This window comes from Tupaia chinensis, unplaced genomic scaffold (assembly GCF_000334495.1).
Source record: "Tupaia chinensis unplaced genomic scaffold, TupChi_1.0 Scaffold144255_1, whole genome shotgun sequence".
NCBI lineage: Eukaryota > Metazoa > Chordata > Mammalia > Scandentia > Tupaiidae > Tupaia > Tupaia belangeri.
The window spans coordinates 2,296,031-2,309,973 of record NW_006204113.1 but is presented as its reverse complement, the minus strand read 5'-3'; the positions used below and the strand labels follow the sequence as shown (position 1 = coordinate 2,309,973).

General features: G+C 44.7%; 1 protein-coding gene across 1 annotated transcript in view; it reads right to left on the bottom strand.

Annotated features, from left to right (window-relative positions):
* Positions 1-13,943, bottom strand: part of AS3MT (arsenite methyltransferase) — a 74,822-nt gene that overhangs the window by 38,997 nt on the left and 21,882 nt on the right. The window lies entirely within an intron of this gene.

The window sequence follows — 13,943 nt, the reverse complement described above, 5'->3', positions numbered from 1 at the left end:
TACAGTGCTGCCCCTGCTGGCCCTATTGTCACTATGCCTCCGTCTTCCTGGCCAGGAGACTGATATCACTATTAGCCTCTTCCCTTATTGCTCATTTATAAATCTCAGATTCTGATTTAATGAACATCCACATATATAACAATTTCCCCCCCTTTTGAGAATAAACTCACCGTTTCTCAACCTCTTTTTAAAGCCAGGTCTATTAAGATATACTTTACACTCGGTACAAGTCACCCTTCTGTAACGTGCGGTTCCGTGAACTTCGGCACACGTACACACTCCACAGTCACGGCTGAAGCGGTTCTCTCGCCCTCAGTTTCTTCAAGCCTCCTTTCAGTGAACTCCCTGCTCTCCCTCCCAGCACCTGAACAGCCACAGATCCGTTCTCCCTCCCTCCAGTTCTGCGTTTTCCAGAACGTCATACAGGTGGAATCACACTGTATACCTCTTCTCCGTCTCCTGAGTTGTTTTTAGAAACACCTCTGCTAACTTGACTTTCTAGTCATTTTTGGTCAATTCACATGCCTTCGAGATACTGTCACTTAATCGCGTAGAAAGTGTTTTGCTTTGGCTTTTTTCTTTTTCCTTAAAAGAGAGGGAAGATGAGGCGAGAGGTAGGTATTTGGGACAGGGTCTCATTACTATGGTTCCCGGTCTCCCAGTTAGTACAGGCAGATACCACTGCTCAACCTGCTCAGATTGGTCCGGGCTCCAGCCTCCCACAATGGCACCTTACTGCTTACACTACCAGGACTGGGCCTTGAATTGATTGATTGATTGATTGATTGCTATATGGCAGATGTGTGTTCCCTGACACACAGAGAGCGAGCAAAAGTGAAAAATCACCCCCCTAGGGGGATGGCCATGCCTCAATGCCTTCTCTTTCTCCTCTTGGGACTTTGGGGATGCACGCACATACGCCCAGCATGATTTTCAAGATGGAGGGTCTGGGAGGAATCACACAGACAGCCATATGGGATCCAGTCCCCTTAACCACTATGCCACCTGCTGGCCCTGAAAGTACATCTAAAAAATAATTTATTTTGGGAACCAGCAGTCAGCATAATGGCTATGTCACTGGACTCCCACGTAGTCGACCGCGGATCGTGTCCCGGACCCGGTGGCTTAAAACTCACGCCAGGCACGTGTGCATGCGTGCCCAAGATCCCGAGGAGAACAGAGGAGAATGGATTGCGGCGTGACCATCTCCCCTGGGGGGAGGTTTCTCGGTTTCTGTCTCTATGTCTCTCTCTCTGTCTGTCTGGCAAGCATACGCGCCCTATAGCGAAAACATCTCAAAAAAAAAATTTGTTTTTACTTCCCTGTTCTATTCGTATATCTTAATGTCCTTTTGTGGTTCAACCACCATTTCTATTCATTAGGATGTAATAACATAGGGAAAGGGTTTTACCCCCCCCTTTTTTCTTTTTTTGAGGGGTTTTTGCTATAGGGTGTGTGTGCTCACCAGAGAGAGACAGAGAGACAGAAAGTAATAAATCACCCCCCAAGGGGGATGGCCTCGCTGCAATCCCTTCTCCTCCATTCTCCTCTCGGAATCTTGGGCACGCATGCACATGCGCCTGGTATGAGTTTAACTTGCCAGGTCCGGGACTTGAGCTGCGGTCGACTATATGGGAGTCCATCAACATAGCCATTACGCTAACTGCTGGTCCCTAACATAGGGAGAGTTAAGTGAAAGGATCACTTTTACTAAATGATATTCAATAACACAAAAGTTTTGTTGAAATCCAGCTAGTAAATTTTAATCTTCCCCAATGTCAGTTAGTTGTGGTTAAAAAAATTAGGGGCCAGGGCCAAACGTGGTGTGGTGGTTAAGGCACTGGACTCCCACATAGCCGACTGTGGTTCGAATCTTGGCCCTAGTAGCTTGCTTTCTCACTTCCCTCTCTTGTCTCTCTCTAGTGAGTGCACATACCCTATAGCAAATTAAAATAATAATAAAATAAATAATTTTTTAAAAATAATGTTTTCTTTAAAAAAAATTAGGGGTCAGCAGGTAGCATGGTGGTTAAGGCAGTAGAATCCCACATGGCCAACTGCAGTTCAAATCCTGGACCCAACAGTTTTTTTTGTTTTTTTTTTTTGAGAGGTTTTTTGCTATAGGGCGCATGCACTCACCAGAAAGACAGAGAGAAACAGACAGACAGAAAGCAAGAAATCACTCCCTAGGGAGGACGGCCATGCCACAATCCCTTCTCCTCCATTCTCCTCTCGGGATCTTGGGTACGCATGCACACACGGCTTGAGTTTAAGCCACCAGGTCTGGGAGTAAAACCACAGTCAAGTACATGGGAGTCCAGCGACATAACCATTATGCCAACTGCTAGTCCCTGGACCCAGCAGTTTGAAAATCATGCTAGACACATGTGTGTGCATGTCCAAAATCCCAAGAGGAGAACAGAGAAGGGATTGAGGCATGGCAATCCCCCTTGGGAGGTGATTTCTCACTTTCTCTGTCTCTTTCTGTCTCTCTCTGATGAGTATACACACCACATGTGAAAATTTCTAATAAATAAATAAATAAATATAGGAAATTTGTTTTTTTTTTTTTTTTTGGAGAGGTTTTTGCTACAGGGTGTGTGTGCTCTCCAGAGAGAGAGTGACAGAGAGACATGAAGTGAGAAATCACCCCTCAGTAGGGTGGTCACACTGCAATCCCTTCTCCTCCATTCTCTTCTTGGGATCTTGGGTATGCACGCACACGCGCCAGGCATGAGTTTAAAACACAGGGTCTGGGACTCGAACCGTGGTCGACTACATGGGAGTCCAGTGACATAGCCATCATGTCAACTGCCATTCCCAGGAAAGTTGTATTTTTTTATTTTTAGCAAACCTTGGAAACAACCCTTAAAATATGTCCCACTATTAAGTGTATAAAAATTAGTGTTTTAGGGGCTGGAAGGTGGCTTGGTGGTTAATGGCACTAGATTCCTACATGACCAGTCACGTTTTGAGGCTGGCAGCTTGCCTTCTCACTTTCCCTCTCTCTCTCTCTTACTCTGTCCCTCTCTGGTCAAATTAAAATAAAGTTAAATAAAATAATTCTTTTTAAAAATTAGTATTTTCAAAGGTATCAACTCTCTTGGTAATCTTATAATAGTAAAAACACTCTATATCAGTTTTCATATTTTTCTCTCCATAAAATGAATTCTGCCATGTCTCCAAATATGTCTCCTAGGAATCCGTATGTTAGGACTGGATTGTACCAACTGTGCGGTAAAGGCATTAAGTGAAAATTCAGTAGCTTCAGGGTGTTTCAGCCTGAGGCCTAGAGTCCAGTGATTGGTTCACGGTGATTTCATCACGGAGGCAAGACTCTCATGAATAAATTAATGAGATGTCTCACGAGACCCAGGAGTTCTAACCTGTGTGAGGAGGGGTTAGTTCTCCTGAGGGCTGGCATTATAGAAGAGAAATCGGTCAGGAGCTCTCGCCTGCCATCCTCAGTGCTTCCATCAGCCTCGACCCACCCACCAGCCACCAGAACCATGAGTCTGTATATAAACTATCTTATGTATACAGGCACGCAGGCTCAGATATTCCTATTAACAACGTAGTAACAAAGACAGAAATTGGCCTTGCCAAGCAGGGTTGCCTTGCTACAGAAATCAGGAAATGTGAAAGCAGGTTTGGACCTGGGTAGTAGGCAAGGAGACGCAGTCCTGGAAAAACCTAGATGCTGATGGTGGCTTGGAAGAACTGTTTAGAAATGGACTAGAAGACTAGCGACTGGATAAGCAGCTGTGGCCCTAATGGTGCAGAGATACAAACAGCGAAAGACATTTTGAAGAGGTTTCCGAGGAAAATAAGAAGATGATTTTAAAACAGAACTGATAATGAAAAGAAAGGAGTGGACTGGCCTAGTAGCACAGTGGTTAGGGAAGCCCGATCCCGCATGGCCTCCACCAGGCACATGTACATGTTTACCCAGAATCCTGGTGGGAAGGTAACAGGAGGAGAAGGGACGACAGCATGGCTGTTCCCCATTGGAGGGGACAGCGTACACACCCTCTGGCAAAAATTTTTTAAAATAACAACAATGATTGAGGACCAGCAGTTAGTGTAATGGCTATGTCGCTGGACTCCCATGTAGTCTACCGCGGTTTGTGTCCCGGATCTGGTGGCTTAAAACTCACGCTGGGCATGTGTGCGTGCGTGCCCAAGATTCCTAGAGGAGAATGGAGAAGAAGGGATTGTGGCGTGACCGTCCCCCCAGGGGGTGATTTCTCGCTTTCTGTCTCTCTGTCTGGTGAGCATAGGTGCCCTATAGCAAAAACCTCTCTAAAAAGATAAATAAATAAAAAAATAGCAACAATGCTTTAAAAACACAAAAAGGCCAGCACCACAGTGTAGCAGTTAAGCAGTGTACATGAATGCCCCAAATTCTGACAGGATGAAGAAAAGGAGGAAGGAAGACGTCAGCATGACCATGCCCCCCTGGGAGGTGCTTCTCTCTCTCTGGTAAGCCTCTAGCAATAAATACATACCCTCTAGCAATAAATAAATACATAATTTAATTAGTAATTAAATAAGAGGGAGGCAGAATGAAAAAGTTTAGAACATAGCCTGGTTATGTGGCACCAAATAAAAAGGTGTGTTTGGGGACCAGCAGATGGCCTAATGGTTACCTCACTGGACTCCTACGTAGTCGGCCGTGGTTCAAGTACCAGACTCGGTGGCTTAAGACTCACGCCAGGCCCATGTGTGTGCGTGCATGCCCAAAATTTTGAGAGAATGGAGGAGAAGAAATTCCAGTGTGGCCATCCCCCCTGGGAGGGTGACTTCTCGCTTTCTGTCTCTCTGTCTCTTCGGTGAGCGCACATGCCCTATAGCAAAAAATAACAACAGCAGAAACAAAACAACTCTAAAAAAACGGCATGTTTGGCAGAGAGAGGTGTGGCAGAGAGAATGCTTGCTATGATTACTATCACTGAAGGGATCCAGGTGAAATGGTCAGGACAATGATTTAAAAAAAAAAAAAAAGAGGCCGTGCCCATCCCAGCGCAAGCCCAGAGGCCTGGGAGTGCAAAATAGTAGGTCGCTGGCAGAGTCATGACATATTTTTCTGTTTTTCTCTGCAAAAACGTGTCATGACTTTCCCGACGACCCAATAGTTTCCAAGAAAGGCCGAGGTGGGCACGCTGCCTTTTGCAGCCTGGAGTTTCCCACATCCCGGGACAACGCATGGTTGCTTGAGCAATGATTAAGCAGCACTGTGCAGCTGCCAGTCCGGAGGGCGCGGGCTGTCGGCCTTGTCCAGCATCTGCATCTACATGGGGCTACATGCGGTACTAACGCTGCAGAGTGCAAGAGCTGTGCAGTTGGGAGGGTAGTGCAGCTTCGCAGGATTCACAGGATGCGTGGGGAAGCCTGGACATTCAGGCAGAGACCTACCACGGGAGTGGAGCCCAGCAGGGCAGTTCCATGAGAACAAGGCCATGTGGAAAGTGGAGTCATGGATAGGCCACTGCAGAGAGCACCCACGACAGATGTGCCTGGGGAGCTGCAGAGATGGGGCTGCCCCAGAGACTCCAGAACTGTGGAGCTATGAGCAGGCCGCATTAGCCTGGGAGAACTGCAGACGCCAACTGGAAAGAACTAAAACATGAACTGAGCCCAGGACGGCCAGGAAGACTAGGTTCCCTGATGCGCTGGGAGCCTCAGTGTATCTAAGGTGCCTCCTGGAATCCCAGGATTGGGTGTCTGCCCACTAGGATTTCAGACTTGCATGTAATTTGTTTGACGTCACAGACTGATAATTGGAAAGTGTTAACGGATGGGAGAGTGCTGAGCTGCGTCATGAAGTCCTTAGTTCTTTGGGTCCAGATCACTCAAATTAGAGATCTGTCCCTAGGCGGGAAATGAAACCACAGCCACGAATAAAATAGGTAGAAAAGAAGATTTAATAGGAAAGAAAGGAAAGAAAAGAAAGGAAGTACACCCAAAAGGCTCTTGGGCGGGCAGATTGCCAGGATGCAACTGCCCTCACACCAGTCGACTATCATTTTATTACTAGAGGTCATGAATATTCATTAGTGGGAGGCCCTACGCTGCCTATGTCCTTCCTTTGAATTTGAATTCACACGTTCTTTCCTGCACCTGCGCACCTTCCTCACAGGTAAAGAATGAGGAACTTGATCACCTAATTGCACTCGCCCAATGAGAGCCAGGTTGCCCCAGTTAGACTGCCCAATCAGTCCATCACCCTAATGGGAATTAGGGCGTTAACCAAAATGCTTGCTTGGGTTTTTTTGATAAGAGAAAAATCTAGGAATCATCCGTGTGTGCTTCCCTCAGGCCCCAAGGAAGGAAGATGGCAAGCTGCCTCGCCCTCCTGGCACCCGGAGCTAGATGAGCCTTTCGCTTTTCTCTTAGGGCTGCCCGCTCATGACTGCCTACCACAGGAGTTTGCTTTGACTTTCAAGTAAGATTTTGGATTTTGGAGTTAGTGTTGGAACCAGCTGAGATGTGAGACCACTGAGATAATTTTGTACGGTACATGAAGAAGTACATGAATTTGGAGGGCTGGGGGCAGAATGAGGGCTATGGTTTGAATGTGCCCCAGAAATTCATATATTGGGGCTGGACCCAAAGAGTTCTCACGCTTTCTACACATGGTCACTATCCTCTGGGCTTCCACTGGACACCCTGTAGACCTAGGACTTTGGACTTTCCAGCCACCAGACTCCTGAGTTTGTAAATCAACTAGTATCTTATTAATATTTATAAAAGCACCCAGGCTCATGTATTTCTGTTAGCAACACAAAAACAGGCCAGGGTAAATTCCTTTCAGAAAGCATTTACTTTCTTACTCATTGTTAAAATGGTATATTTCTCTTGAAGGGACAGATTAGAGGGAAGATAAAGGGCCCTGTCACTTTCACTTGTGCTTGCCTTCCATTTGCTTCATAGACCAAATTAGGGTCTCATATCAAGCCACATGTTAAATATTAGCAAAAGCTATTTTTTTAAAGATACAAAATAAACATACACAATTTTTCCTATTTTCTCCCTTCATTTCCAAGGATGACCTGTGCATACCTACAACACACTCTGTCTTAGAAGCCACTGGTCAATTCTAGGATGATCCAGAAGGTAGATTTTGAATGGTACACAGAACCAACTATGAGGAAGTGAAGTGGCCAGCCAAAGAAAGGAAAAGGAAAAATGGCATGGTGGTTAAAATGGGCACTGGACTCCCACATGTCGACCATGGTTCGAGTCCCGGACCTGGCAGTTTGCTTTCTCACTTTCCCCCTTCTCTCTCTCTCTCCTGCCCTCTCGGGTCAAATTAAAATAAATAAAATTCAATAAAATAACAATTAAATAATTCCTTAAAAAAAAAAAGTGGCGCTTCCAAAACAGCCAACATGCCTAAGTAAAGGGTTCCACAAACACCGGACGCTCTCAAGCAGAGGCTGGGTGACCAGCTTGACAATTACTTGGCAGAGAGGCACTAGCAGGGATAAATGGCCTGGCTGCATTCAATTACTTGCAAGATCCTTTCCCTTGTTATTATGCTATTCTGTTTCCCTTTATTATTATGGCAAGGATTATAAATGACAGGGGCCACTCTGGTTTCTCTTTATAAGGAAAAGAACAAGTTAACAGAGTGCTAGACTCAGACTCTGGGCAAGCAATTTCCTCTCCTTGGCTGTTTAAGTTCAGAATTATTATTATTTTTCAGATTTCTGCTAGAGGGCATGTGCGCTCACAGGAGAGAGTGATGGTGAAAAAGAAATCACCCCAGGGGGATGGCCACACTGCAATCCCTTCTCTTTCATTTTCCTCCTGGGATTTTGGGCATACATGTACACACACCCAGTGTGAATTTCAAGCTGCCAGGCCCAGGACTTGAACCATGGTTATTGGGCCCATTATTTTTTAAGAATTACTTATAATTATTTATAACTTTATTTACTTATTTACTTATTTTTAAATTTGACCAGAGAGTAACAGAGAAAGAGAGGGAAAGTGAGAAAGTAAGACACCAGGTACAGGACACACACCACGGTCGGCCATGTGGGAGTCCAGAGCCCTCAACCACCATGTCATCTCTGGTCCTGTTTAATGACCCCATTTTTAAAGCTCCATATGGCTCTAATACCCTGGGGTCCTATGACTCTTCATCAAATGTTATGTTGAGTTTTGGGTTTTAAAATGTGCACTTTTAGAAAAAAATACTTTTTTTCATTTTTTTTTTTTTTTTACAGATTTTGACTATAGGGCACATGCGCTCACCAAAAAGACAGAGACAAAAAGCAAGAAATCATCCCCAGGGGGATGGCCACACTGCAATCTCTTCTTTAAGGATCTTGGGCATGCATCCACATGCGCCTGGCGTGAGTTTTAAGCCACCAAGTCCAGGACTTCAACTGTGGTCGACTACATGGCAGTTCAGCAATGTAATCATTACACCATCTGCTGCTCCCTAGAAAAAGATTCTTACTATCTTTCTTTTTTGCTTTATTTGAAAGAGAAGTTGAATTTTAAATTCCCTTTCCAAAATGCCGTAAGACATTTTTTAAAAGAATTATTTAACTTTATTTATTTATTTTAATTTGACCAGAGAGGGACAGAGCGAGAGACGGAAAGAGCAAGCCACCAGGTCCAGGACTTGAACCACAGTCAGCCATGTGGGAGTCCAGTGCCCTTAACCATCATGCTACGTGCTTTAAGCTAAAAAAAAAAAAAAAAAATTGCCAGAGGGTGAATGCACTTGCCAGAGAGAGAGGGAAAGTGAGAAAGGACCCTCCATGGGGGACAGTCACACTGCACTCTCCTCTCCTGCATCGTTCACTCCCTTCAGATTTCTGGACACACACACACACACGTGCCTAGCAAGTCACCAGGCCCAGGACTAGAACTGTGCCGCCAATCACATGGAATCTAACCATTCTAACTACAAGGCTATTTTCTGCCTCTATTATTATTTCGGACAGATTTTTGCTATAGGGTCTGTACGCTCGCCAGAGAAACAGACAGAGAAAGTAAGAAATCATCCCCTAGGGAGGATGTCCACACTGCAATCCCTTCTTTTCCATTCTCCTCTGGGGATCTTGGGCACGCAAGCACATACACACAGTATGAGTTTCAAGCTGCTGGGTGCGCTATGGGGGAGTCCAGTGCCTTAACCACCATGCCACCTGCTGGCCCCTTATTATTTATTAATGTAATAAGGCTATTGTGTTGACTTGGCAATTCCAGAATCACTTGGGTAAATTTTTTCCATTGTTTTAGATAATTATGCCACATTTAAAGCATAGAAATCTCAACAGCTGGGACCAGCAGATGGTGTAATGGTTACATTTCTGGACTCCAAGTAGTCAACCGTGGTTCAAGTCCTGAACCTAGTAGCTTAAACTCACACCAGGCATGTGTGTGTGCATGCTCAAGATCCCAAGAGGAGAATGGAGAAGGGATTGCAGCGTGGCTATCCCCCAGGAGGGTGATTTCTCGCTTTCTGTCTCTCTCTCTCTCTTTCTGGCGAGTGCACATGCCCTACAGCAAAAACCTTTCCAAAAAAAAGGGGGAAATCTCAACAACAGATGAAATTTCTTTGTTTTTAATGATTCTTTTTAAATAATTATGTATTAAAGTCTACTTATTATTTTTTAATTTGACCAGAGAGAGTGAAAGTGAGAAAGTAAGCTACTCGGTCCAGGACTTGAACTACAGTCAGCCATGTGGGAGTCCAGTGCCTTAACCACCATACCACCTGCCAGCCCCACCAGATGAAATGTTAAGTCAATGGCAAGCTCTGTTTTTCCTCCTATTGAATTGTGTGAGGTCATTTGATCATGGTTCTAATCACAGCAATAAAAAATGCACAACATACCAAAAAATCTGCATTAATTCTTCTGGACTCAGTATCAGATACTGTACTCAAAAAGCTCTTCCAGCTACTTCCTATGGTGAAGATTTGCAGTGTTGTTTATTAAATAGCTCCTTTAACGAGGACTCTCTAGTTTTTTGTTTTTTGAGAGGTTTTTGCTATAGGGTGCATGCGCTCACCAGAAAGACAGAGACAGACAGAGAGACAGAAAGCGAGAAATCACGCTACCGGAGCGAGAAATCACCCTCCGGGGGGATGGCCACTCCGCAATCCCTTCTCCTCCATTCTCCTCTCGGTATCCTGAGCATGCACGCACATGTGCCAGGTGTGAGTTTAAGTCACCAGGTCCAAGATTCGAACTGTGGTCGACTACAATGGGAGTCTGGCAACATAGCCATTACGCTAACTGGTGGTCCTAGTATTATTAAATCTGGGTGTTTTTTTTTTTAAGTATTTTTAAATTTAACTTTATTTTGACTAGAGAGGGACAGAGAGAGAGAAAGCAAGCCATCAGATCCAGGACTCAAACCACGGTTGGCCATGTGGGAGTCCAGCACCCTTAACCACCATGCCACATGCCAGCCCCAGTTTTATTAAATCTGTTTTTTAATTATCTTCTCATTTCGGACCTCATCTTCCATTAGTGGCTTTACTAATAATGAGCAAACTCCCAGAGGGTAAAGAGGATAATTAAGATGAGCCTTGACTTCTTTCAAAACCTTTGATATGAATACAGAAGTGCTATAAAAGTGCAGATATATATTTGTTTTTAAAGAGAGATTTTTGCTATAGGTGCATGCTCTCACCAGAGACAGAAAGCGAGAAATCACCCTCCAGGGGGGATGGCCACACCTCAATCCCTTCTCCTCCATTCTCCTCTCAGGATTTTGGTCACACACACACACACACACACACACACACACACACACACATGACCTCAGTTTTAAGCCATCGGGTCCAGCACTCAAACTGTGGGAGTCCAGTGACATAACCATTACGCCATCTGCTGGTTCCTGTTTTACCTCTTAACAGGATAAAACTCAAGTTATTTTTCCTACAGCACTCCCCCCATTTTAATTGTTAAGTCACAAACTAGTTCTGGGATAAAGCTACTGCTGATTACAATGATCATAGATGCCACATTTTTTCTGTGTATTTCAGTTCAAATTTAACAGATAATCCATGTATTATACTGCTTATCAATTTCATTGGGCACACTTTTAGTCATAAAAGAGAGAAATGCTTGGAGAGCTCTTCTGGACACATTAGATAAACAACGACATTTCAACGTATGGGCTCTTAGCTTACAACTGCAGTTAAAAGTTATTCTGGAAATGAAAATGGTGCTGATTTTCCACAAACCAATTTTTAAAATTTTTTTCATTTCTTCCATTTGAAGTTTTTTTTGTTTTTGAGAGGTTTTTGCTATAGGGTGCGTGTACTCGCCAGAAAGAGAGAGAGAGAGAGACAGAGTGAGAAATCACCCCCCCCAGGGGGATGGCCATGCCGCAATCCCTTCTCCTCCATTCTCCTCTGAGGATCTTGGGCACACATGCACACGCACCAGAAGTGAGTTTAAGCCACTGGGTCCGGGACTCGAACCACAGTTGACTACATGGGAGTCCAGCGACAGCCATTACACCATCTGCTGATCCCTGAAGTACTCTTTAGATGACATCGTTAGCCTGAGATTCCTTGCCATAGCCCTTTACTACAAAGCTGTAAACCTCTACTTTATAGGGTTTTCGCTGCCAATTTTACAGAGGCCTACCCATACTCCTAGTTTCCTTTTCTTTTTTTTTTTTAATAATTATTTATTTTATTTATTTATTCATTTATTTTTTAGTTTGATCAGAGAGAGAGAGAGGGTGAGAGTGAGAGAGGAAGTGAGAAAGCAAGCAACCAGATTCAGGACTCAAACCCTGGTCGGCCATGTGGGAGTGTCCAGCGCCTTAACCACCACACCACCTGCTGGTCCCCCATACTCCTAGTTTCTTGTCATCAACTTTGCTCAGGTTGACTTGGAGTCCTGCACAAAGGGCCTTGCCAACGTGACATTCATAGGTTCATCATCGCGAGCATACAGACAGCTGGGCATTACCTAAGGCACTGGACACTTTGTGAACTCCATTTGCTAGGTCATCGTGGATGAGGCCAGTCTTCAGCACCTCCTGTAAAGCAGTATTAATGTCCACCACACCTCCAGCGGCAATGTCTTTCTCAGCCCCGGAGATGGGTTACTGGTGGAGACAAATCTTGAAAGCACCCAAGCCTCTCCACTACTCTGCAGCAGCTGACGGGGAAAGAGAGTGGTGTTTTCTTGCCTTTTTTTAAAAGAGGTTTTTGCCTTAGGGCACCTGCCCTTGCCAGTAAAACCGAGTCAATGAGAGGGAAAGTGAGAACTCACCCCCCGCCCAGGGGAGATGGCCATGCTGCAGTCCCTTCTCCATGCTCCTTCCCGGATCTTGGACACAATACACATTCCCAAGCAGTGAGTTTCTAGCCACCAGTCTCAACCGGGGCCGGCCATGTGGAAGCCCAGCAATGGCATCACTAGGCCATCTGCTGGCCCTACCTTGGTGCTTTCTTAACATTAGCATGGGGGGGGGACCAGCATAAGGCGTAGGGGTTATGTCACTGGATTCCCACATGGCCAACTATGGTTTGAGTCTCAGACCCAGAGGCTTGAAAATCACATCAGATACATATACATGCATGTCTGACTGCAGTGTGGCCATCCCTCCTGGAGGGTTATTTCTCACTTTCCCTCTCCCTGTCTCTGTCTCTCTCTCTCTCCCTGGCAACCACACACACCCTAAGGCAAAACCTCTTTTAAAAAATTGCAGTATGTCTCTGTTCTATTGCAGTAGAGCAGGATTATTCTCATCTTCCTCCGAGCATGGCATCTTCTAAACCAGCCACACTCAGAGAAAAAAGTCCACCCTCGATACCATTTTCATTTTATAGTTATCAAACAAGTGAAGTTCTTTTTTTAAAAAAAACTTTATATTGGGACCAGCAGTTAGCGTAATGGCTATGTCGCTGGACTCCCACGTAGTCGACTGCGGTTCGTGTCCCGGACCCGGTGGCTTAAACTCACGCTGGGCACGTGTGCATGCGTGCCCAAGATCCTGAGAGGAGAATGGAGAAGGGATTGCGGCATACACACACACACACACACACACACTCAGTGCGCTTTTTTAAGCCACCAAGACTGGGATTCAAACCACGGCTGCCCATGTAGGATCTGGCTTCTTTTAAACATCAACTTGAGTAATTATTAAAAGTATTTTTTCCTTTCTTTTTAAAAAAGGTATTTTATATTTCTTTCTTTTTTTATCTAGTTTTTTTTTTCCCTTTTGTACTTTGCAAGAGGTCGTGTGTACTCACTGAAGACACAGAGAAAGAGAAAGGGAAAGTGAGAAAGCACCCCCCGTGAGGGATAGTCATGTCACAATCTCTTCCTCAATCTCTCCCCCTCTTTTCTGGATTTAGGGCACATATGTACATGCATCCAGTGTGTTTCTTAAGCAGTCAGGTTCAGGATTTGAACCATGCAGTCAGCCACGTGGGACCTAGACACCTTAACCACTGACCAGCTGACCACACACACACAAAAAATTTAAGAATTTTTATTATTTTAACTTTATTTATTTAAATTTGTCCAGAAAGGGACATAGTGAGAGAAAGAGAGGGAGGGAGAAAAAGCAAGCCACCAGGTCTGGGACTTGGACCACGGTCGGTGATGTGGGAGCCCAATGCCCTTAACCACCACGCTACCTGCTGGCCCCAACACAAAAATATTTTCTATTCAACTTTTCCAAAATGTTATTAGGATTCTTGTATTTATATTCATAAATAGGAATCTCTTAATTTTTTTAATTTTTAAAATTTATTCACAATAGAGCACAAGTGAGAGAGAGCTGAGCACCTCCACGGGATCTCTCTCAAGTATTTCTTTGCTTCTTGTACATAGTTAGACATAGTTTTGTTTTCTAAACTAGTGGCCTTAGACCAGCACCTGGTCTGGTGGTTAAGGCAGTCAGATCCCAGATGGCTGATCACAAAGTCTGAGTCCTGAACCCGG